This window comes from Canis lupus, chromosome 31 (assembly GCF_011100685.1).
Source record: "Canis lupus familiaris isolate Mischka breed German Shepherd chromosome 31, alternate assembly UU_Cfam_GSD_1.0, whole genome shotgun sequence".
Classification (NCBI taxonomy): Eukaryota; Metazoa; Chordata; class Mammalia; order Carnivora; family Canidae; genus Canis; species Canis lupus.
In genome coordinates, this window is record NC_049252.1 from 16,337,648 (window position 1) to 16,363,353 (window position 25,706).

Consider the following 25,706-nt stretch of genomic DNA (forward strand, 5'->3'; position numbering starts at 1 on the left):
ATCTTGTAGGTACATCATTAAATATCCAGGTCAGTCTCTTCACATCTCTCTTGCTCCATCTTGACATTGATTTTTCTGTGTGTAAATCCTCCCCAAGCTTCTCTCTCCTAAAAAATATGCATGATAATCCTAGTAGGATAATTCAGGACAACCTCTCCATCTCAAAATCCTTAATCATACCTACAAAGACCTCTTTTTGTGTCACGTGAAGTAACAATTATAGGATTAGAATGTGCATATATTTTATGAGTTGTGGTTTTCAGCCTACCCTACTAGCCCTTAGGGCTTCAGGGCTACCAGTTCTCTCTGATCTCTCTAGAACTAGTAGAGAGTCCCTCAAAGATACAAAATTGCATGTTTTGTCTCCTTGTGGACGAGAAGCTCTTATGCCTTGATAACATCTTGAACCTTGCTAGTCAACATGTAATCTCTAGATTAGACAGTATCATCAACATTATGGGAGATATTGTTAGATATGCAGAATTGGGTGGATCCATCCTAGAAGTACTGCATCAGAATCTCCATATTAATAGAGCGGCTTCTATGTATGGTTTATAGGCACATAGGAGTTTGAGAAAAACTATATATATATATGATATATATATATATATATATCATATATATATATAGTATGCCTTTCCAGACATTGTCCAAGAAAAAAATCAGACTTTTTAAAAAGTTAGAGGTGGCTTACAAAAGACAGATATGAATGACTGAAAATTACATTTTCTTGTCATAACAATTTTCAGTAACATGAAATCATAACTAGGTAAATAATTGGTAGAGAGTTTTTTTAAGGTTTTATTTATTTATTCATAAGAGACACAGAGAGAGAGAGACAGAGACATATGCAGAGGGAGAAGCACGCTCCCTGTGGGGAGCCTCATGCCAGACTTGATCCCAGGATCCTGGGATCAGGACCTGAGCCACAGGCAGACACTCAACCCCTGAACCACCAGGTACCCCCAGAATTATCATTTTAGATTGCAAATAGTCTTTGCCATTTCAGAGTAAATAGCTTTCTTAGACATGCAATTTCACTAATGAAAATGGATTTTATTTGTATTTCAGATAATTTGTTGTCTTTTATATTTTTTCTATTATGAAATTTTGATTATGAGTAGTTTTATTTCAGGATGTGGTACATTACTTTCCAAAGCGTATTAAAATATATTTTGTTTTGACCAAAGCAGAGTTAAGCTGCAAAATGTTTAAGATAGCAAAGGTCTAAAAAAATAAAATTAAATAAATAGAGAGCAAAGGTCTTTGCCCAGTAGTACTAGGTGTTTACACAAGCAATTGTAAAAATATAGGTCCACTATTGATGTAGGAAATTACATTATATATATATTACATTATATATATAATATATAATATAATATAAATATATATATATATATATATATATATATATATATATATATATTCTTAGTTTACAACTTAGTATACACAAGGATTTTTGTAGAGGGCCTGAAAATATTCCCAAACTTCTGAAGTTGACACCATAAGAGATCAACATTAAATTACTCATAAAATATCTATTGATCCCATGTGCAAAGCAAGCATGATTGGCATGTCAGCATGTTGAACAGAAAAGTATAATCTTTAACTTTGGAAAGATTTCTGATTTGGGGGAGGAAAATTACATTAATATTTACTATGATTTTATTGTTTTCCAAGTAATTTATCATGATCTCACCATGTGTTACCATTTCTAAGTTCAAGGGAAAACATGATGTCATTGTATTTTGTTTTTCACTAGTAATGTAGAATGTAATGCAGAAATGAAAAATAGCTTTCAGATCCTTAATTCAGTGTATTTAATTAACTTGCTAAAGAACAGTATAAAAACTAAGTTTTAAAAGGCAGAAGAACTGTTACTGTGTATGGGCTTAGAATTTCTAACACCACTTGAATTTTTAGCAGTCATGTGACCACAAATCTTCATATTGATCTCAAATAGAGAAAGCATTCCTAAGCTTATAATTTATATATATATGCATATTTGACTAGATGTTGAATAAGTTTGGCATAGAAGAAAGAGTAGCTTGTTAGGATATAGAAGAATTTCTACCTCTTAACTTTCTGTCATCTGGGCCTCTCACTTGCTTCATATGTAACCTTAGCACATTAATAACTTACTGGCCTGAAAATGATGGGCTGATCAAAATAATTTCCATCAGATCATATATTTTTTAAAGATTTTATTTATTTATTCATGAGAGACACAGAGAGAGAGAGAGAGAGAGAGGCAGAGACACAGGCAGAGGGAGAAGCAGGCTCCATGCAGGGAGCCCAATGTGGGAGTCGATCCCGGGATTCCAGGATCATGCCCTGGGCCAAAGGCTGAGCCACCCAGGGATCCCCCCAGCAGATCATATTTTTAATTCTATATATATTCTTCAACCAGAAGCATATCTAAAATGTTGAAAATGATTAAAGTTTATAAAAGAGAAACTAGTCTTAGCTGTAGAACATTTGAAACTCTTCACAGTGAAAATATATTTTATGAATGCTAAATATTCCAGATTTTGTTCACTATTGCTGTTAATACATTGGATAACACAAACTTTACAGGTTTGTCTAAAATATATTTTATTTTGACCTTTCTCCTTAAGAGTAAATATGGAATATACCATATAATGTCACTTATATGTGGAATTTAAGAAACAGAACAGATGAATATAGACAGAGAGTCAAACCATAAAACAGACTCTTAACTATAGAGAACAAGCTAAGGGTCGCTGAAGGGGAGATGGACAGGGGGAATGGGCTAAATGGGTGGTAAGGATTGAGGAGGATACTCACGATGAACACTGTGTGTTGTATGTAAGTGATGAATCAGTAGGTTCTACTCCTGCAACTAATTTTACACTATGTTAACTACCTAGAATTTTAATAAAAAATTAAACCAAAGGGAAAAAAAAGGATGTGGCATACATATATAAAGAAATATTATTCCCGCCAGGAGAAAGAAGGAGATCCTGCCATTTGCAACAACTTGGATGGAACTTGAGGGCACGCTGCTAAGTGAAACAAGTCAGAAGACAGATACTGTGTGATCTCACTTACTTGTATAATCCACTAAACTGAACTTGATACAGAGAGGAGAATGGTGGTTACCAGACGCTAATGGTAAGAGCAGTGGGAGATGTTGGGCAAAGGATACCAACTTTCAGTTACAAAATGAGTAAGTTCTGAGGAGCTAATGCACAGCATGGTGACTATATTTAATGTGATTGTGTTATAGAATTGAAGGTTGCTAAGAGGGTAAATCTTAAATGTTCTCACCATGACAAAAAAAATGAAATGGTAATAATGTGATGTGATGGGGGCTGTTAGCTATGGTGCTAATAATTCTTTGTATATGTATTCACATTTTGTACTCCTAAAACTTATTCAGCATTATATGTCAACTATCTTAGTATATCTGGGGAAAAAATAAAAAGAGTAGAAAAAGAGAGTGAATATGGAATAGGGGAGCATTTTGAACATTAATATGGCCAAATGAGGATAATACCTAAAATATGCTCTATTTTATTGCCCTTGAATATATTTCCACGTGGAAGTTTTTAATATATATGATTATGGTTCAATGAAAGTTTTGCCTTTCAAGATCACACAGTACAGTCTATTACTTAGTAATAATTTGCATATTTGTTTAGGAATAATTCTTAATCTTAAAGTAAAACATCTAAGAGACTTTAATTTTCAGTATAGCAGATATTACCTGGTTAATATGAAGTTACCAGAAGACAAAGAAAGGTGCATTTTTAAAAATTCTTATCTTGTTATAAGACAGAAACCAAATATCCATAAGCATAATATTATAAGTACTCTCAAAAGAGGAAATAATGTTTTACATATTCTAGACCATGAAAAAGAAAGATTTTAAACAATATTAAAAGACATATGTTGAAATATTTTAATTGCAAAAAATGATTATTTCTGAAGGAAGTTGCTATGCATCTCCTTAATACTAACAGTTATTGTTAGCCATTGTTTTTTCTCAAAGATCTATTTAGAAGAATAAAACTGTATTATTCCTGAATGCAAATAAGGCACCAACTTCAGTTTCTATCCAAATAATGCTCCTAGTTATATCTTTTAAGGGATTTCTATGTTCAAAGTAGACTACAGATCCATTTGTATTTTCTTCTTTATAGAGCAATCGTATGACCCATTCCCTAAGCATTATAACTAGAACAAGGCAGCTTTGCTTCCCCCCCCACAAAAAGAAGAACATTTTGTATTCAGTGACAGTGTTATCAGTGCTTCTTTTGTTTCTATTTCTGATTTTCTCATTCATTTTGTGGTGACTTTTTGTTGTTTATTTCAATGCTATTATGATTCAGTTTGTAGAAAGATCAGCTACTCATTCAACAATAAATCATTTTATTAAAACAGTATATCATAGACAGGACTCTTATACAATTATATCTAATTTATACATCTACCTAAAGGTAGAATTATTTCTTTTGTAATAAACAAAATTACTTAAGACAAACATTTCCCTAAAATATCTACAAAGTATAATAGAAAACTTTAATTTCATAAAATATTTTAATATCTAAATAATTGTTTTAGCAAATGAAATCAATTTGTTCTTTGATATAAATTCAATATATTTAATCAACAGTTCTTCTATGACCCGTGAATGTTTTTCATAGGCCATATTAAAAAAAAAGGTATGTTGTTTGATTCTGCTATAAATGTTTATATAGTTCCATTAAGTGATAGATATAAGAAATAAACCAAATGATTATATCCAGTGACAACTTAAAGATTAGTCTCACTCTTACATGAAGTTCCTACTGAGTTACTGAAAAAGTTTCCTACTAATCAAAAAAGTAATCTAATTCAAATATTTGAAACACATTAATCATGGTGTAGCAAAGGGAATATTTTGGGTAGGATAGTCGATTTGCTCATAAACTTACATCCCAAGTATCTAACTGAAATATCACTGAAAATGAGTATCACTAAAAATATGCATAAAATAAAAATTAATAATAGTCCCAAATGTAAAAGGTAACAGTCTAGCATGTGCCTAATTTTGATCCTGTGTAGATTTTGAACAGCAGCAATGAAAACAATAGGACCAGCAGTGAAAGGGAGGTTTTGGACAACCATAACTCCCAGTTTTGTATGTGAGACAGTAAAATGTCACTCATGTGGGTGACTCATGATTGTCAAGGGTAACAAGTTCTCTAGAATGTCCCATTTGGGTTCTGTAGCCAACAACATTTAAACTTTATTTAGCTTCTGCATATCAGCCACATTCACTTCTTAAAGTCAGGCTTTAAACAAGTAAACCACAATAGGTCATTAATCCATTAAACATACTGTTATTTCAGTGTGAATTCCTGGGGATCCAGATATGAAAGAGAGAGAAAAAAAAAAAAAAAAAAAGACCTGTCCTTGATGATCTCAGAGGCCAACAGAGGAGAGAGACATATTTTCAAGTGTATTGCATTATTATAAGATGACTGAAACAAAAGAAACATTTGTAAGAGAGGAGAATCGAATGAGATATATTTACAGTTAGATATATATGTTTGCTTTTTACCAAGGAGGTATTAATTTGAGATAGAAAATATAGAAGTAATCATAAAACATTACATATTTAAAATCTTCTCTTATAAAGAAAAGCTAGGGTGCTTAAAATATGTTAACCTTATGGAAAATATAGAGAAAAATGAAAACTTATTAAGCTCTTTGCTATATGTTGTAACTTCAGTGATGAACACAAAATGATTTAAATTAAATATAAATTAAATATAAACATGTTTCATGTTATTCAGGCCTTTAGTAAGACCACTAAACCAAATAATTAGTTCACTGAATGTTTCATTTTATTATTAATTAATTTATTTATTTTAAAGATTTTATTTTTTATTCATGAGAGACACACAGAGAGAGGCAGAGACATAGGCAGAAGGAGAAGCAGGCTCCCTGTGGTGACCGTGATGCAGGACTCAATGCAGGACCTGGGATCACGATCTGAACCAAAGGCAAATGCTCATCCCTGAACCACCCAGGTATCCTTCACTGAATATTTTAAATAGAGTCCATATATTACTTGACTGAACACTTGATCTATGTAAGAATATCAATGGGAACAGCAGATAACACTGTTTTAAAGGTATCAAGTGCCTGAAAAGTATGGTGGGTGCTTATGGAGTGAGGGGGGTTACATTTGCAGTGGGGTTTGTGCTGGACCTGGAGGCAGAAGTCTTGGATTGGATTTGCAGTTCTGTCATCTGACAGATATGTGATCTGTACAGTGACACTTCTCTGAGCTTCTATATATACATTAGAAACCATATGAATCTTTCTCCATATAACTGTGAGAATTAAAGATCGATATTTCTTGAAAGCATTTGGCAAAGAGCCTGGCACACGATGGGTTCTTACTAAGAGTACACTGACTTGAATTATGGGTAATCTCTACTGTGTCCATATGTTTGACTTTACAATTAAGTGGAAAGACATATATTTTAAACTTTGATATACATTTCAAATAACATTTATTCATTTTTGTGTTATCCATATGTATGTGCTAAAAAGTGTAAAGAAGTTAATTTGTCATTATATTTATTATAATGTGCTGAAACAAGAATAAATTGAATTTTACAGTACAGTCCTATATTATGTTTAAGACATGATTAGTGCATATGATATAAAAAATAAGTATCGCGTGTTCCTTTTAAGATGTGATTATTAACTCATTGGAATTAGATAAAAGGAAATATTATAGTCACTTTTTTGGATATTTTTCTCCACATTTTCATAAGAGTTAACAGAGATTGTCAGGTTAGGGAAAATAAAATACAATTAATTTGTGTTTAGACATGTTTCCTATTTTTCTGCCTTCATTGCAGAAGATTTCACAAAGTCTTGACAGATACAGTTGCTTGCCTATCTATGGTTGAAGTTGTTACCAGTTCCTCTGCTAAGCAAATTTCCTCATGTGAAATGTTTTATCCTGCCTGGGTCAATAGATACAATACCACTGTGACAGGAATTTATTTGTTCTATTTCACATGAGAATTTTTGAAACCTATTTATTTGCCTGAGGTTGTTTTATCTTCTTCCTTTTACATGAAGTCACAGTATTTTTATCTTTTAACACCTTAAATTTTCGAGTTAATATAGTTTTCCTTGTTATTTTCTTATTTCATGATAAATCAGACATATTAGAATTTAGGTGAGTTTCTTGAATCAAGAGAGGTGCATGCTGCAGCAAGATGTAAATGTGTTTTAAATTGATTTTTAAATCAATTTTGAGACGTTGAACAACTGTTCTTTGTAACATTATGGAACATATTCTGAATTTTTATTTGATGTCATAGGTAGGTCCTATAATTTATCCATTTGTATATTTTCTTAAAGTATGTATGGATTATAGCAGGAATTCTCTAGTATATAATCAGTTTCTTTGGCATTAACTTCTTGATTTTCCCATGAAATACTTTTGCTTTATCATGAACATCAGTAAAGTATTACAATAAAAGATTTAACCTATGCCTAGTACAAATGGAAAATAATGAGTTAACCCTTGGAGAATTTCATGCTTGTAAAATTATCTCTGTATGTAGAATGCTCTCAGTACTCTACCCTAATTACTAAACAAACTACACATTCTCACATTCTTTGCAAGTCTTTAACTCTTTGTTACACTATATTTTCTCTCCCTGTCTCTCTCTCCTTTTCTTTTTACTGATAAATAATCTTATATTTTGATTCAATTTGATATAAACAACTCATTTTGTTTATGTTTATTTTTGTAACTTTTACTTCTTTTTGGAGTAATGTTGTGTCTAAAAAGTAAGTCCTGGTAACAGATTTCTTTACTCGTAATGTCTATAAAAAGCTATTGATAGCATAGAATGATAACTTAATTGTCCCAGTATAATAATTCCCAATTTCCCATGGGGGCTGTGAGAAAATTAGGAAAAGATAATGATTGTTTTATGTAAGGCTGAGAAAAATAAATGTTTTTTTATTGTACAGAAGCATTCGGGCTTGACTAAGAGGCCATCAATTTTCCCAGAATTTCCAGTCTACCAAAAAAGACGGAATAGTGTTTTGTATAATAGAAGAATTTTGCTAAAAGAGGAGTGGTGACAGTTACAGAATACCAATAATGTGAATACTGCCTGTTATTGACTGAATATTTGTGAATCCCCAAAATTCATATGTTGAAACCATAATCCTCAATATGATGCCATTAAGAGCTTTGAATGGGTAATTTCCAAGAGTAATGAGGTCCTGAGAGTTGAGTCCTCATGGTGGCATTAGTGCTCTCATAAGAGAACTGGCTTCTCTATGCATTCTCTGCCCTGTGAGTATACAAGTAGAAGGTGACCATCTGCAAGCCAGAAAAAGGGCTCTCACCAACTACTGAATCTGCCAGCGCACTGATTTTTTGAACTTCTCAGCCTCCAGAACTGTGAGAATTAAATGTTTATTTTTTAAACCACTCAGTTTATGGTAATCTGTTATAGCAGTCCAAACAGACTTAGACCACCAGAGACTCAAAACTGAGTACTTTATTTTTGTAGAGTGAGAAGCTATATTTAAAAAAAAAGGTTTGGGGGCATCCCTGGGTAGCTTGGTGGTTTGGCGCCTGCCTTTGGCTGAGGGCGTGATCTTGGAGACCTTGGATCGAGTCCCACGTCGGGCTCCTTGCATGGAGCCTGATTCTCCGTCTGCCTGTGTCCCTCCCTCTCTCTCTCTCTCTCTCTCTCTCTGTCTCTTATGAATAAATGAATAAAATCTTAAAAAAAAAAAAGGTTTGAAATGAGAATAGCTACATTCTTGTTATATCCTTGAGTATTGCAAGATTGTTGTTGGCTCTCCTATAATAGATTAAAACAACTTTTTAAAATAGTAGTCATAAGTGAGTACTCACCAATAAGCCAGGAATATAATATCTATCAGGGGAGGTGAGCATTCCTAAGCATCCTAAATTCCCCAAGGAGGATAATGGCTGACAGCTGGAGATTATTTTCTGCAAACGCCTACAGGGGTAATGATTTATATAAACAAACTCCACCTGACTGTGGAGAATCACCTCAATGCTCAGGAAAAAAAAAAAATGGAGATGCAGAGATTAGTATAAAGTCATATGTAGTCGTCTAGTGAGGAGAAAGTGGCTTCCGCACAGGTATGGCAGCTTCATCTGGATATAGAGAAGTGAGAGTTCTTTAACAAGGTCTGTATAGAGAACCACACTGCCTCATAATCATTCTGTGGAATCAGTTGCTTCCTTTAAGGATGATATGTGAAACATGAGATTTTGTGGGAAAGATGTTAGAGTTATTTGGTAAACAGGTAACCTAGCACTCAAACTGCCACACTTTTGAGAGTTGAATGAAGAGTTGTTGTTATTATTAATGATTATGTGGGGATAATAGGCATAAGCCAGAGCTATCCTGGACAAGCTGTCTGCACTCTAAACTTAGAACATGGTTTCTCTGCTCCAAAATGCAAAGAATATTTAAGCTAAGGTAGAAAAATAATTTTAATGAATTCACTGGAAATAATGTTCAACAAACAAGAGCAGGTAACTCCTAGACTCAGCATATATGTATTTGTACCTCTAGACTGTATAATTCCAAACCAGGTAATAGACACATGTTGATCAAATAGTCTTGGTTAGAACTGCGCATATCCTATGCAAAATCAAATGAATTCTTATGTGGAGTAAGATAATTTTTTTCTATGAATTGCCTGTTTATATCTAGTATGACCTAGGCACTGTAGAATCCATTACAAAATAGAGTGAATCAAATGATGAGAATCTGAAAGATTGAGTACTTCTTAATTTAACATAAGATTATTCTCAGCATGGCCCTCGAATTGAGAGATTAAACAAATTTTATTGAAATGCCGGGAACTCTTTGGAAAACAAAATAAAATGCCTAGTCACATTTTCAGAGAAATAATTTCTCTTTATCTTAAAATGCAGTAAGGAAACATAGCTATTAGGTTGGCAACAGCAGAACAGACTGGAATAGTCTTCCTAAAACTGACAGATTTCCATCTGGTTTACTGGTTGGCTATTATTGACATTCACATGCATAGGAAAATATATACTCTGATACCAGGTAGTGGATGGAATTTGAGTATTCAACTCTTGGAATGAAACTAGGAGTACTGGGGATCCCAGGGTGGCTCAGCAGTTTAGCACCTGCCTTTGATTCAGGGCGTGATCCTGAAGTCCAGGGATTGAGTCCCGCATCGGGCTCCCTGCATGGAGCCTGCTTCTCCCTCTGCCTGTGTCTCTGCCTCTCTCTCTCTCAATGTCTCTCATGAATAAATAAATAAAATCTTTTAAAAAAATGAAACTAGGAGTACTTATGCTAGCAGAAAATGGGAAAGGAGCCTAACAATTGATAACTGGAAGGTACTAGAACACCTTCCAGTTTAGAAATTGCTGCAGGAAGACAATGGGAGCTACAAGATAGTAGTATATCACGCCAACATTTTAATTAACTAAAGAAATCCAGTGGAGGGCGTCTCTCAAATTATTGTCACATCATCATCAGAGGTTTTCTTTGTCAGTGTTGGGGAGTTATGTTTATTATTCTATTAATATAGTCAGTGTTAATATTTGTCAGTGTTGGGGAGTTATGTTTATTATTCTATTAATATTATTGATATCGTCATCATCATCTTGCCTATCTAAGGAGAAAGTCATGTAGACTGACAGGGTAATATTTGAAAAGAAACAAGAAATGCCGATAACTCTCTTGTGTCATTGGCTGGCATGCATATATGCTCTATTAAATTTAAAACGTTCCTAGTAATGGAGTATACCTTCTCAAGCGTTTGTATCTAAGGGCTAATACACCCCCAAAAAATGACACACAGGTGTTTAAAGGTGAAATTCTATTTCCAACTCATTTTTTGAATGCTAATGCTGGTAAACATTATGATCATGAAGTCTGGGGAATCACATTACAAACACAGTTTGAGTACTTGTCTGCCTAAATATGATGGGAATGCTGGATCAATTGTTAACCATTTAAAAAGATATTTAAAATACACCATGTATTCAAATTGTAGAGTTTCACTTTCCAAACTCAGTAAATGTTTTCTGTAATGAATTTTAAAACACTTATGCTTCCTACTTCCTTAATTGAGTTGTCTGGGGAGGTCATAAACTGTTTATAAATATGGAGCCTCTTGTGCCTGTTCAGAATCACCAGTGCATGAGGAGAAGCAAAAATGAAACAATATAATTTGTCAAGCACACTTTTTTTTTATAACTTATGAATACTAAAAGAGAAATCTAGTCTTATTTTTAAAATAAATGAATAACAACAATTAATTTCCTATTGTTTTTGTATTTTTCTTCATTAGGCTGTTAGGTATTTTTCTGTGAAGTTATATTTAAAATTAAATTTCAGAAAATTGTTTTCAAATTAATTCACATATTATAATAAATTAAGAATCATGGCTTTTTGAAAAACTGTAAAACTAGCTAAATGGTGTGAATTTCCAATTAATTCTCTGTAAAAAGAACTGCTTCGTGTTTTACATTACGGTATTTTTTTTATTTCAAAGTTAAATGTATTCCTTATACTTTTTTTTTTTTAATTTTTATTTATTTATGATAGTCACAGAGAGAGAGAGAGAGAGAGAGGCAGAGACATAGTCAGAGGGAGAAGTAGGCTCCATGCACCGGGAGCCCGATGTGGGATTCGATCCCGGGTCTCCAGGATCGCGCCCTGGGCCAAAGGCAGGCGCCAAACCACTGCGCTACCCAGGGATCCCCCTCCTTATACTTTAACTAGAAGATTTAGATTATAGATTAAATAGATTCTGTCTGGTTTTAAAAGGCTTTTATTTAGGTTAACCCTAAACTTATTATTTTATTTTTAAGATATGACTGGCTTGAAACAAAAACACTTTGGTTGTATTTTGTTAAGAAATATACAAGGATAACTGTGTATTGTTGAAAAGGAATAAGATTTTAATTAAAAATAAACCTAATGTTTGAAGTTTATTTATTGTGTGTAATTTAATATATATTTATGTATCTGTTAAAGATTTAGCTTTCACATTTGTGTTTTACTTAACTGGAAGCTTATTTTTTCTGAGTTATTCATTTTTATATTGCAGACCTTGAAATATCTACAAATGACCATCAGTGCCCTCTCTCAAATTCTGAATGAACTTGCTTGGGCCATAAACACGTTTTTTGGCTATTATGTTTGTAATATATCTCTGGGATTGTTGCAAACCACTTCTCATTTAAACTGCTTCTCTCTCTTTAAGTTTTTTCTTCTGTGGGCCCCTTCATCATCTCAGTCCTGCTGCTTGAATTTTCTTTAATACACTCTACCATGTGTCTTTGGAATGCTATCATATGCTATCATAGGTTGAACTTTTTTCTGTTGTTGGAATTTCTTATTTGACCAAGTATGTAACTTTCTACTTCTATATCTAAAGCACCCTCATAAAAAATAAATAAATAAAAAAGCACCCTCATATTTAGCTTTAAAAAATCTACTATGTTGTCTATTTGCCAAGTCATCTGTTTTTGTCACTTTCTTCCATCCATGTGCTAGAAATGGGATACTTAAAAGTATCCATCTATGATAAAAAGGTAATATATTATTCATTTATGTACTATTTAAAAAATCTTTAAGTTAAGACATATGGCTGTAATCAGGTCACTCCTAGCTTATATGCTAGAAATTACATTTGAATAGCATACCAAGTAAATAAGGCTATTAGGGCTTGAGTTCTAGAAATAAGAATTATTTACTCTTTATTTGATCTGTTTTTCATTAGATTGGACTCCTGTTCCAAAGACACACTTGTATGTTCTTTGAAAAAAGCCAATAGTCCCAATATGTTTAAAAACAATAAAGGATAATAAATATTTTAAATGTGACCCACTAGGAAAAAAAAATTCTCACTTCATTTTTATTAAAATAATTTCAGCTTGAGATTTCTTTCTAAATAATTTCAGAGCTATGTATCATGAAATCCATTTTTTCCTTCTATTCTAGAGTATAATGATTCTGACATCATATTTCTAAGTTTTGGACAACCAAGTCTTAAATATGCTCTTTGTAAATCCACTTTACTATATGACCTAGAAATACAATATTTTAATACATCTTTAACAGAATCAATAATTGTATGGCTACCTAGAGAATAATTTATTAAGGCAATATATTGCATTTTTAACTGTACTTGAAAACTTTGGACAGAAGTTGGATCCATTACATTATGATAGAATACTTTATAAAAGTATAGTAAATTAAATATTTCTACTTTATTTTAATTATAGCATTTATGCTTAACCTTATTCCTGTGGGCCGCAGGAACATTTTGTTAAGATTCAGAATACTACTTTTAAGACAATAAATTGTGTATTTTAGCTTATTATTTATGTAGCTTATTTAGCATGTATTTAAACCACCAAATTATATTTCTACTCTCAACAATTATGGTTTATGATTTCCTTATGACATGAGATTTTAACTATAAGAAGATTAGTTTTATCAGTTGAGGTTTTAACCCACCTCAGTGCTAAAATGTAAAACTAGATTGGTTTTAGTAGAGGGGAGTATTTGATAGATTAGAAATTATTATCAAATATTTAGGGGTCCCTAGGTGTCTCAGTCAGTTAAACATCTAACTCTTGATTTCAGCTCAGGTCATGTTCTAGACTGAGCCCTGCATCAGGCTCTACATTCAGTGGAGAGTCTGCTTGAGGATTCTGTCTCTCTTCCTCTCCCTCTGCCCTCTCCCTGATTGTGTGCATGCTCTCTCTCTTTCTCTCTAATAAATAAATCTTATTTATAAGATAAAAATATATTATCAAATAATTAGTGTCCCATAATCTTCCCTTTAAGTGAAACTGATAGATATATAGCTATATTTGTATAGAAAAGTAGCCTGGTGATGGGAAATTATTTTTTCACATAATTGGCTACTGTAACAATATCCCATTATATGTATATCCATATACATATATATGTAAAGTTTCTATTGCTAATCTAAAAAATTATTCTTAGACAAATGTAACTTAGACAAATTCCTTTACCTATTAAATGGTTTTTCTTTTGTTTCAAGAATCCCTCTTGACCACACACCTTGTTACTCACCTGTTGAATAAGAAAGCTCAATAAAGATCACATGACCTCTTTCAATACCTCTTTCATAAGGATATCTAGCATAATATGAAACTCAAGATCCTCAAATCCATTTTCCATTTGGCCACATACATAGGTGGTGAATGAAGATGACTACTCATTTCTAAAACGACAGACCAACACTAGCCTATCTAGAGCCTTTGACACTCAGATTTCCACCCTACTTATGACTGCATGACCATCAGCTAGTTGGCAGTGAATAATTGGTGAAATAGTAGTCTATTAGGACTTTCCTCTGTACATTGGTGTTGCCAGAGTCACAGCACATTACTTGAGTCACAGTCACATACATTTCCTCTGTACATTGGTGTTGCCAGAGTCACAGCACACAGTACTTGATAATGTGTAGCCTTAGAGCACTTCTTAGATTTTGAAGAGAAATTATTCTCAGAGGTTTCCTAACTTTGAAAAGTCTTGTGTACTTTTTATTCAAGGATTGTCACAGCAGGGAAAACAACAAGCTGAGATTCTGTAACTCTCAAAAGCCTACATTTGAAAATTCTCATGACTGTATTAATACCATATCCTCACAGAGTCATCCTTGAATTTGGCCCAAGCACTAGGCAAATATTCACTTATTCAGGCAAATCTTGCATGGTTATTGTAAAGTGCTATCTCTCTTCTCTAAAACACATCAATAAAAATCTATTGGCAATGTTCAAGGAGGCAATACAAAGTCAACTTTTGTATATGGCTGCCAAGTGCTGGTCTCAGGTTAGAATTCAGTGTCCCACATCACTACTACATTAGATCAAACTGCTCCCAATTTCCTGAAACTCACTTGAGCCTGTTTGAACTAGTTTCCTGCATAGTCTAACTTTTTTTTTCTTTCATTTTGCTTTATAAGGAATTAGAATATTTGCAGGTGTTTACACTGCAAGCAACTGTGTTTTTTGATGAAAGATACTCATTTTTAAGATCTCATTTTAAATCAAAGCTAAAAACTTGGTTGGTGCAGATGTATGCTCATATGAGAATGACTAAATTTTGCATCACAGGAATAAAGATCATATCATGTGAAAAGAAATAGAATGTGTCACAGAAAAAAATTAAAAGGTATTTTATGTATTTATATTGCTGCATGTTAAAAGCTCAAACTCTTAATTTAGGACTTGTCAATATGACCTAATTTCCTATTAACTCCAACAAATCCTAATTTTTATTTGCAACTCATTATAAAAAACTCTGCATTCAATTAAAAGAAAGAATATCATTGATACTTAAATTAGAAAATGACACATTTTATATTGGTGCAACTGGACTGTCAATTGAGCTTCTAAAAGAAGGAATCCAAAATAAAAAACACTGAGACTTTTTCATGTCTTATTTCAACCTCAAGTATATGGTTTCATTAAGTCACTTAAAATAGTTTCAACCTTAAATACAGTATCACACTTTTTTACTTGAGACATAAAAATAAATGCATCAAGTTTTAATATCATATTTTTATTTTAAGAACATTGGCCTGGTTTTTAAAACTTTACATCAGTATTTTAAAGAGTGATTGACTTAGGAGTAGATTCCTGCTGCTAAAAGTTTGGAATTTGTTTTCTATTGACAATCTCACCTCTTTAACTTCAGTTTTGATATATTTATTATTATTTGGGTAAGAACATACAAGGGCTATTTCTTATTTTACCTCGTGTTGATTATAGAGATCTTTCACTATTTTCGTAAAAACAATTTAAAATATGGAAGATAGATTTTTAAATAATTTTCGTCAAAATAGTTGGTCAATAGTAAAAAATAACAGCATTATGAGTTGTGCTAAAATAAGTTATAAGCATGATATTATTGGTATCTCAAAAGGAACTTCCACAACACATACATTTTGATAGTACACTGTTATATAAGACTTAACATGGACAGAATGTAACTAGGAAAAGCTAATTTGCTTCTGTATGGTCATGCTCCTAGGAATCAACAAGTTAATTTGCTATTCATGTTTACATCTCTTTTACTTTGCATTTCTTATGGTGTTATGTCCTTTCATAGTTTCTTGGAATTATACTATCTGACATATTTTGTAACTGCCACAATAATATTTATGGTTTCTAATCTGTATTATAAAGTTTTATACTCTACTCTTTTTTTACTACTGTGGCCTACACAAGTGTGAATATCCCATTGAAACTACGAGTCAGAGATAAATACAAACTGTACATGCTTTAGAAATTTTAGAAAAATATAAGTAGCAAGTGTAACAAAACTGTGCATAGCTTGATAAAATAACTATGTTACCAAAATCTTCATCTCTCTTGGTTTTACATCTGGTATTCCCAATATTTTATAACTCTAAAATAATGTCTTGGCTTTTATAATTCTATTACATCCTTTCCTTTCAAAGAATGGCATTATAAAATTTAAATCAAAATATATGTGATTTAATTTCTTAGTTTTAGAGAAATTTTAGAATAGTGCAGATATGTGACAAATTTCTACTGCTGTTAAATGTCCATGTATTTTCTTTTCCCCTTTCTCTAATCTTTTTAGTTTTAGAGTCATCTGATTAAAGCTCCATCTAAACAGCATTGATAATAAATATGTTATTCCCAGACAAAAGCATTAAAACTTACTGTGTGACCCTCCCCCTTTCTTTTCCCCTGCTTTGAACATCTCTGAAACTCTATGCTGACACAGGAGACTTATGAATATACCCTAAAAATGAGCAAGAAAAAGAACTTAAGCTCAATTAGAAGCAATTTATCTTTTAAAAATTGAGTGAGGGCAGCCCTGGTGGCGCAGCGGTTTAGCCCCGCCTGCAGCTCAGGGCATGATCCTGGAGACCCAGGATCGATCCCACGTCCGGCTCCCTGCATGGAGCCTGCTTCTCCCTCTGCCTGTGTCTCTGCCTCTCTCTCTCTCTCTGCCTCTATGAATGAATAAATTAAAAAATAAAATAAAATAAATAAAATAAATAAAAATTAAGTGATATCTCTGTTAAGAAATAAACAAAAAAGAATTTAATAATGTTATGCCATGTAGATTTCAGGGTTAATGTTTTATTGCTACATAACCTGTTGACTAATATGGGAGAAATCCTTTATTAATTTTCATTTTTATAAATTATGTTATTGTATTTGTAGGAGAAGAAAAACTGCTTTCCTCTACCCATTTTAGGTTATTGGCCAGAGCCCAAATCTCCAAAGACAGATTAACAAAAGAGAAACAAACAGAAGTTCCTTAACATGTGTATCGTACATAGACATGGGAGCATCTTGTAATGAGAACCTGAAAGGGGTGGTTAGAATTACAAAGGAACAATAAATCTTTAGAGACATGACAAGACAAAAAATAAGCACTTTGAGTTTCTAGGAGAGCAAATTGTGAGAAGGCAAATATAGGGGGAACTAATGGAAGGTAGGAGGTTGTTAGTAAAGTATTACGTAGTTTCCCCGAGGGCTGTGTATAGAGTTGTCTCTGGTGATTTAAGAATTATCCTGCCCGTCCTATAAAAAGCAGTGGGGAGAGCAGAAAGTTTCTGTGTCTGCTTTTTTTTTGTTTAGTTGCCTTCAGTTCAAAATAATCTTTATACCAAAGCAGCATTTTGCAGTGACATGTTCTGCTATCTTTCATATTTCTTTTATGTGTATCTTATTTTATACTAGAAATGACTGGATTTTATATTGCTTCCAGCCATCAGGTTCTACACTAGTGTTTTTTTTCCCTCTGCCTGAATTACTTCAAATTTTACTCATTAACTATAATTAGACACCATATAATAAATTTAGAAGCATTATCATAAGACATGTTGGGAACACAAACGGTAAACTGCTTAAGTTTTTTCCCCTAAGGTCAGTAATTGCTTCTCAGAGTAGATAACATTTGGGCCTGGTCTTACAAATGGATGGGAATTTTCCAGTAACAACAGCATGGCTTAGTTATGGCATGCAAGAAATAAGAAAACAAGAGAACTTCAAGATATAAAAAACTAAGGAAATATCAGAAGGCTCTAAACATTTTTTATTGTTAAAATTCAGGGAACAGAACAGATATTTTTCTTAGCAATTGGCATATACCACTAATAAACTTTATCTTGGAATCAAAATGATTTTAGATACTAAGGATTCTGGTTCCTATTTAAAAACTTAGATGTCAATTTTTAGGCCTGACCATAGGTGCACAGCCAGGGCATTATAGTCTTTGAAAGGTGTTCCAGTCAAGGACTCAGGCTGCCCTGGCTGGCCATGCTCTTACACATATCCACATTCTTATCCAGGAACTTGCATTACAAGGTCTCTTTATTTGAGCCCATGGAAGAGAGACTCTTTTCAGGTACCTCCCCTGAAACCTGCTTAAAGGGAAAAGAGGAGGAAACCTTGAAAACTCTTTTTCCCTACCCTGAACACCCAGTACTATTCAGTTCTTAGTACTCCTCCCTTCTCCCATCTCAGGCTCCATAAATCTTCCAGAGACTTTCGTCCAGGGCTCCCTCAACAGCGAGACCACCCCCCACCCAACCCGCCACATCTGTGCTGATTCATCTGACCTTCAAACAGAGTAATCTTCCAGAAAATAAAATGGAAAAGAGGGAGTCAGCACTGTCTCCAGTTTTAGATTCTTGCTTATACATGACAGTCACTTATTAAAAGCTTAACTTTTTGTTGTTGTTGTTTTTGCCTTGTTGCTTTCATCAGTTACTCTAATATCTGACAGTAGAATTCTCTCTCTCCCAGCCCAACTGAGCTCCTTTATGCTGTAGATTAAAATACAATCCCAGGTAGCAGATGATAGACTAGGTGTGATACGTTACATTCTGCATTTAGAATTCACAGTATAACATTAATACTATACTTCTTTCTTGAGAACGATTTGCCTTTCAATTTGGAGGGCATACCTTGTCATTCTGAAAAGAGTGAAAACTAAAAAAGACAAACAAACAAAAAACACACAAAAAACCCTTATTATGTGGTAGCTCGTGCAATTTATCTTTCATTTACTGTCAAGCATCTCTACTTTTTTGCTTGCCCATTCCTATCAGAATTACCTCCCCAATGTAGATGACAAGAGTGTCATCATTTGGGACACTGAGATTATCTAAGTCCCTGTTGGCAAAATTATATCAGGAAGCAGAGAGATTATGTAGCCATTAAGTAAAATAGGGAAGGATATTGTTAAACTTGCCAGTTGAAAGTACATTGCTTTTGGTGTTCTTTAACAATTACTATAGACACAAAATAATTTTCCAAATTGACACTTGCATGTAAATTGAGTCTATGTTGATTTTCTCCAGTAAATAGACTGCACTTTAAGAGCAGCTATACAAAAAATAAATAAATAAATAAATAAATAAATAAATAAATAAATAAATAAATAAAATAAAATAAAATAAAATAAAATAAAAAGAGCAGCTATACAATTGTTAATCATGTGGTTAAATTTATGATAATCTGCTGACATTCTCCAGGATCCAAAGGTATTCTGCACAGGCTAAACACACAAGCTGAATGAGGTTATATTAGGAATCCCCAATCTCGCCTCTCCCCGAAATTGTTATTATGGTTAGTTTACTACCTATATAGGAAGTGTACTTACTTCTAGGGGCATTTTCATGGCCGTTTAAGTCATTATGGTTTTCATTCTAGGGAGCAATGTTGGAACTAAAAACATATGCCAAATGGAAAACAAAGCAAAACAAAACAAAACACAGGGTCTCTTGCCAAGGATGGGATCAGGTATCCATCAGGGACCCTGCGACGTAGTTTTCTTTCAAAACTCCCCTTTCCCATTGACTCCTTGGTTCCACGCTGACTAGTGGATTCTATTTACATTCTCTACCCGGGAATTAGCATTAGCTAATAACAATACCATAAATCCAATTATCTGATAGAGACCTAAGAATTTCTGGTCAGTTTCAGGATCTGTGCACTCCTCATTTTCTCTCAAGTTTAAAGATGTTATTCTTAAACAGGGAGAAATTACATTGACATAAGAGAGAACATATTCTTCCCCCAACATTAAGCCATAATATTTTTTAATTTATGAATCACATTCAGCTAAATTGATCAGTTTTTATAGCAAGAGATAACTGGAATGTGCCCTCAGTATAAAATATTTTTACTTGCCTACTTTTTGTCCAACTAATTGTTTCATCTAATCAGAATTTTATTTATTTATTAATTTCTTTACCATTGATTGAAAGTATATTTAACTGCATTAAATGAGTTGCGTGCAGGTGAATTTTAACTTAGCTCTTTGGAAGTAAATAGAGAGCTTCATTTGTTTTTCTAAGAGACTTGACAAGTTGACAAACTGATGAGTTATTTGCAAACTGCATGGATTTCTTATGAATATGAATTAAAATATTATATATCATCAATGAAACAAATTCATTGTAAATGCCCCTTCTTGTGATACTATGATAATAGGAAGAAAAAGGGTATGCCTATGAAGAGAGATGACCACGATGAGATTAGACTAATACTGAACTGCACTTACAACTCTTTTAAAACTAAAACCCAGGTTAAACTTTCTTGTAGCTTGACTTAGAAAATTATTTTACAAAATATTTTACAAAATTCATTTATAAACTACTAATGAGGATAATTTCTAATTTTTATGGCATTAATTACTCCCTTTTCTTAGAATGATAGAGAAGAGATATATTCTTTCACAGAAAAGCAGTCATATCCCAGGAAAATTGAAAGTGATGTGATCTAGTTTTAGCTTACTCTACAGAGTTATATTTTACCTTATTAAAGTAAATTATTAATAATATTTATATTCTAGCACATATTCAACCAAACTATTATTCCTAAGTTGTTTGTTATGGTTTTGTAGGACATTAATAACCAGATCTGCTTCTTAAATTATGCTATCTTTTGCCTATGTAATTTTGTAAATTTGTATAGCCGTTTTTTAATATAATAACAAAAGACTTTCCCTTTAATGCCACTTAGATTGTTTGAATATTCCATCATGAGTTCACAATCAATTATTTCTCGGCATATTACTGCAATCTTTCCTTGAGTAATAATAGCCATACAGTACCTAATACATACTGGTATTAATATGAGTCCTTGCTCTATCAAACTAAATAGTATTTCTGGTTTTCTTAAATGATCAATTTCAGACTAGGCTGTTCTCCAAAACCATCATGACTTGGCCCCATAATTCTTTTGAGTAATCAGAGTCTTCCAGGAATGAACTCCCTGAATAAAAGTTCAATGCACCTTTGATGACATGCACTTATTCTTTTAGAAAAGGTATTAATACTGTCACTTGGGCAGCATGTGCTCTTTATAGCCACACAGTGGTTGCACATCTTAATGCAAGAATTGTCATATAACATTTGATTGGGAGGAGGTCATAAATAAGTAAAGAGTGAGTCTTTTATAAATTTATTAGTTCCAGACATAAATGTCTTCTCTGTCTCTGCCTTTTTAGGTCACAAGTTATCTCTTGAGACTAAAGTATTACCTTTTAGTGACCTTATTCCCTGAAACTTAGTACTTCATAATTTTTCTAGACAAAACGACCAATGTTGCACACTTGAACCTTTAATTGATTTGCTTGAGAGTGCCTTCTATACCTCCACAATGCATACAAACTTTGCATTCTACTGCTGAAATAGGTTTACTTTTAGAGTACATTTATCTGCCCTATTTTGAATATTATAAGAATCAGCGAAGTTATAAACAGGAATGGAATTAACTGAAGCTGTAAGAAATTGAAAATAATTCTGTACATAAATATTTAATTTTTATTTTTTTTTTAATTTTTATTTATTATGATAGTCTCACAGAGAGAGAGAGAGAGAGAGAGAGAGAGAGGCAGAGACACAGGCAGAGGGAGAAGCAGGCTCCATGCACCGGGAGCCTGACGTGGGATTCGATCCCAGTCTCCAGGATCGCGCCCTGGGCCAAAGGCAGGCGCCAAACCGCTGCGCCACCCAGGGATCCCAAATATTTAATTTTTAAATATTGAGAAATATTTAAAACTTTATTTTAGAGTTGAATTTTAGAAACTGAACAAAGTATGAAATGAGTTCGTAAGGGGCTATTTTAAGATGTAAGTATTAGGGCAGCCTGGGTGGCTCAGTGGTTTAGCACCGCCTTCAGCCCTGGGCCTGATGCTGGAGACCCGGGATCAAGTCCTGCGGCAGGCTCCCTGCCTGGAGCCTGCTTCTCCCTCTGCCTGTGTCTCTGCCTCTCTCTCTCTTTCTGTGTCTCTCATGAATAAATAAAATCTTAAAAAAAAATGTAGGTATTAAAACATAAGAGAAAAACTTTGAAATACAAAGAAAATATGGCCTAAATCAGGCCAGGAATGTTTCCCTTAGTTTCTCTAGCCTACATATAAGCAAATTCCTAAGGAAAATAAATTTGGTTTAGTATAAAAACAGTGTTTTAACGATAATATTTTTTATGGATATTTAACCTTTAAAATATTTTAGAAACAAATGGTCATCCATCCTACAATACAATTGTAGAGTAAAGATCTATTTTTTGGTTTGTTTTACCTCATGTTTCTATTGATTAAGACAACGTGAATACATTTCCGTATTTTCCAAATCATCAGAGTTGCACCGAATATTGTGCTGGTAAATTTTTAATAATTTGACTTCCAATGTAAAATCTATTGAAATTTATATTTTCCTTTTTATGAAAGTAAATTTTCTCCCATGACCAACTTTATGCTTCCAATGCAATGTTTCTGCAAAGTTGTGGCAAGATACCACAAATTGGCTCTCAAGAGTTGAGAAGTATTGGCTCCAGCTCAATAATGGATTTTGTCCTAGATGAAAATGCATTACAGTGTTATTGTTGTAGTGGTTAAAGTGGTAATAAAGGGATCTGTGTTTCTTTTTTTTTCCTTAGTTGTTTATATTTTCTATCCACCCCTATGTCAAAATTTATGTGGGGCAAGTCTGTATATATGTCCATACCAGTAACATAGCTTTAATGCACTTATATATAATGAATTTGTCCTGTTGGAAAATAATGTTACTATGCAACTGCCAGAAATGCGTATCATGAAAAATGCTTTTCCAGTGGCATTAAAAAATTTAAATGAATCAATCCACAATTTTGTACCTATTCATTCTTGTTACCAATACATTTGTTTCTAAACACTGGTATGTTCTTTTTTATGATCAGTTGTAGATAAATAATCCCATTAAATTTTCTTCCATTTCTATAAACATATTATTAACAATATTCCTTATTATTCTTTATTCTTTACTCACTGTTATTCTCATTGCCATGGACTATAGAAAAGAGTCCTTTGGTTATCTCTCTCTCTCTGAGTTGTTATGAGACTTAAATATGTTAATACAGTATTTAGAAAAATGCTTAACTGTAACTAGTAATATAAATATCTTCACTATTATTAAAATGTTTAGATTCTAGACTTTTTGCTTAGCAATGGAGCTTAAAAGATAATGGTAATGATAATAATACAGATGTATTGACATTTCAATATGTGCAAGTAATTGTTTTAACCACTTTGCAGATATTAACTTAATTTCTCCTCCTCAAACCCATTTGATATGGGCTTTATTATTTTCTTATGTGTACGGTGGAGAAAGCTGAGCTGCACAGAGGTTGCTAAGTAAGTTTCTTGAGATTATGGAAGTGATAAATGCCAAGTAAGAATTTGAAAACATGAAGTCTAGCTACTGAAACCTTTGCCTAACCACTCTACCACATGTCTTCATAGGATAGTCAATAAAAGATAAAATGATTCAGAGAGGTGGGATTAATGGAATGTATTTATTATATATAAACCCTATTGTTGACCAGGTTCAAGCAGAGGACTAAAGCATATTCCTTTCATTAAACAGTAAGAAATGCATTAGAGAAGGATGGGCTAATATCATTGAGAATATTTGCTTGGGTGGAATAGCTCTGAAATATTTCTTTTACTTCATGTTGCTAAGTAGCCTAATGAAATTATGTTCCAGTTGCTCACAATTGTAACTTACTCTTACACTTTTTTTCTGTAGGCTCATTCTTTTTTCTCTTTGATTTTCTATCTAGTAATTGTCTGCTGATACAACTTTCAGTAGAATAAAATTCTTGTCTGATGTGACCATTCTTCTGTTAGATGCATCTTAATTTATTATATTTTTCAATTCTAGAATTTCCATTTGATTCTTTTTATCAATTTTTGATCACTGGTGATATTCTCCAACTTTCCACTATGTTGAATAATATAATCACTTTTTTTTTTTAGTAGGCCCCACACCCAGGGTGGAGCTCAGTGGGGGGCTTTAACTCATGACCCGGAGATCAAGACCTGAGCAAAAATCAGGGGTCAAATAACTCATCAATTGAGCCACCCAGATACCACTTTAATCACTTATTTTTAAGTCAAATCATTATAATTTCAATATATTGTGCAAATCTGAATCTAGTAGTATAATTTTTCATACCTTGGTCTTCTCTATGGCATACCTACGAAATCTTGAAATTCTCGAATGAATTTTGTGAATTTCATATTGTGTATGAACAAGCATGTATATATAAAGCTTTGCTTGAACTATTCTCCCAATCTTGTCTTCTGCCAAACAGCAGAGGAGTGGGTCACCTCATTCCAAAGACTTCTTTCTGAATTGTAGAAACTTTATTATAAAGTTTTGCCTATCTCTGGTTCATTTGTACTTCTTAAAGATTGCCATATTCCAACTGAGTTGTTTTTTTGTGTTTTATTTTCCTACATATTTATTTACTTGTTTGTTTATATTTAGGACCACCCTCCTTTCAGAGTTTTGAACTCCAATTTTTGTTTCCTTAGCAGCCTATGACTGCTGAAAATTCTTCTTTATCTTTTTTTCTTTTGCTTTGTATTTGGCTTTCTACTTCATATCCTTCAAAGCTTAGGAGTCAGCAGATGTCTACATGGGAAATCCAAGTACCTGGCTTACTTCTCTGCTTCTTCCTTCTATCCAAGATATTGAGTCTTTATGTCATAGCACCCTAGAAAGCATGGAGTGTCATGTTTAATTTCCGTGTGACTGTGGTTACTCATGTATTCTATTCTGCTATTAGCAGCTGTCTCTTCATGGCTCATAAGACAGGCTTGACAATTTATCCAAGAGAAAAAGTAGAATGTGGAATACTGAGCTCAGTTCAATTACTTATTCTATTCTGTTGGATCTTGTTTTAAAATACGTGTTAACACATTTCTGGAATCCACTAAAAGTTTTCCTGAAAGGTTCCACTAAAAGGAAAGAGTCATGAAACTTAAACTTATTGACTTAAGAATAATCTTAACTGTAATTAAAATAAAGATTTAAATAGATATCCCAATGTTCCCTAAGTATTAATAGGTTCCATAGATGGTATGGGAAAAAGGGTGGTGATCCAAATTCAGGCTTTGCTAGAAGAGATCAATGGTTTTCTATTAGAAGTCATATTTAATCTGGATAATAAAGTTCATTAACATAGAGCTAAATAAGTTTGATAAGTCTAAAGGACAGTAGCAGCCTGTTTTAGCCTGAAGAGCTATAAAGCAGTATGCTCAGTTGCTCAACACAGCTGGAGAAGAGAATATGACTAGGAAATGGGTGGGAATGATAAA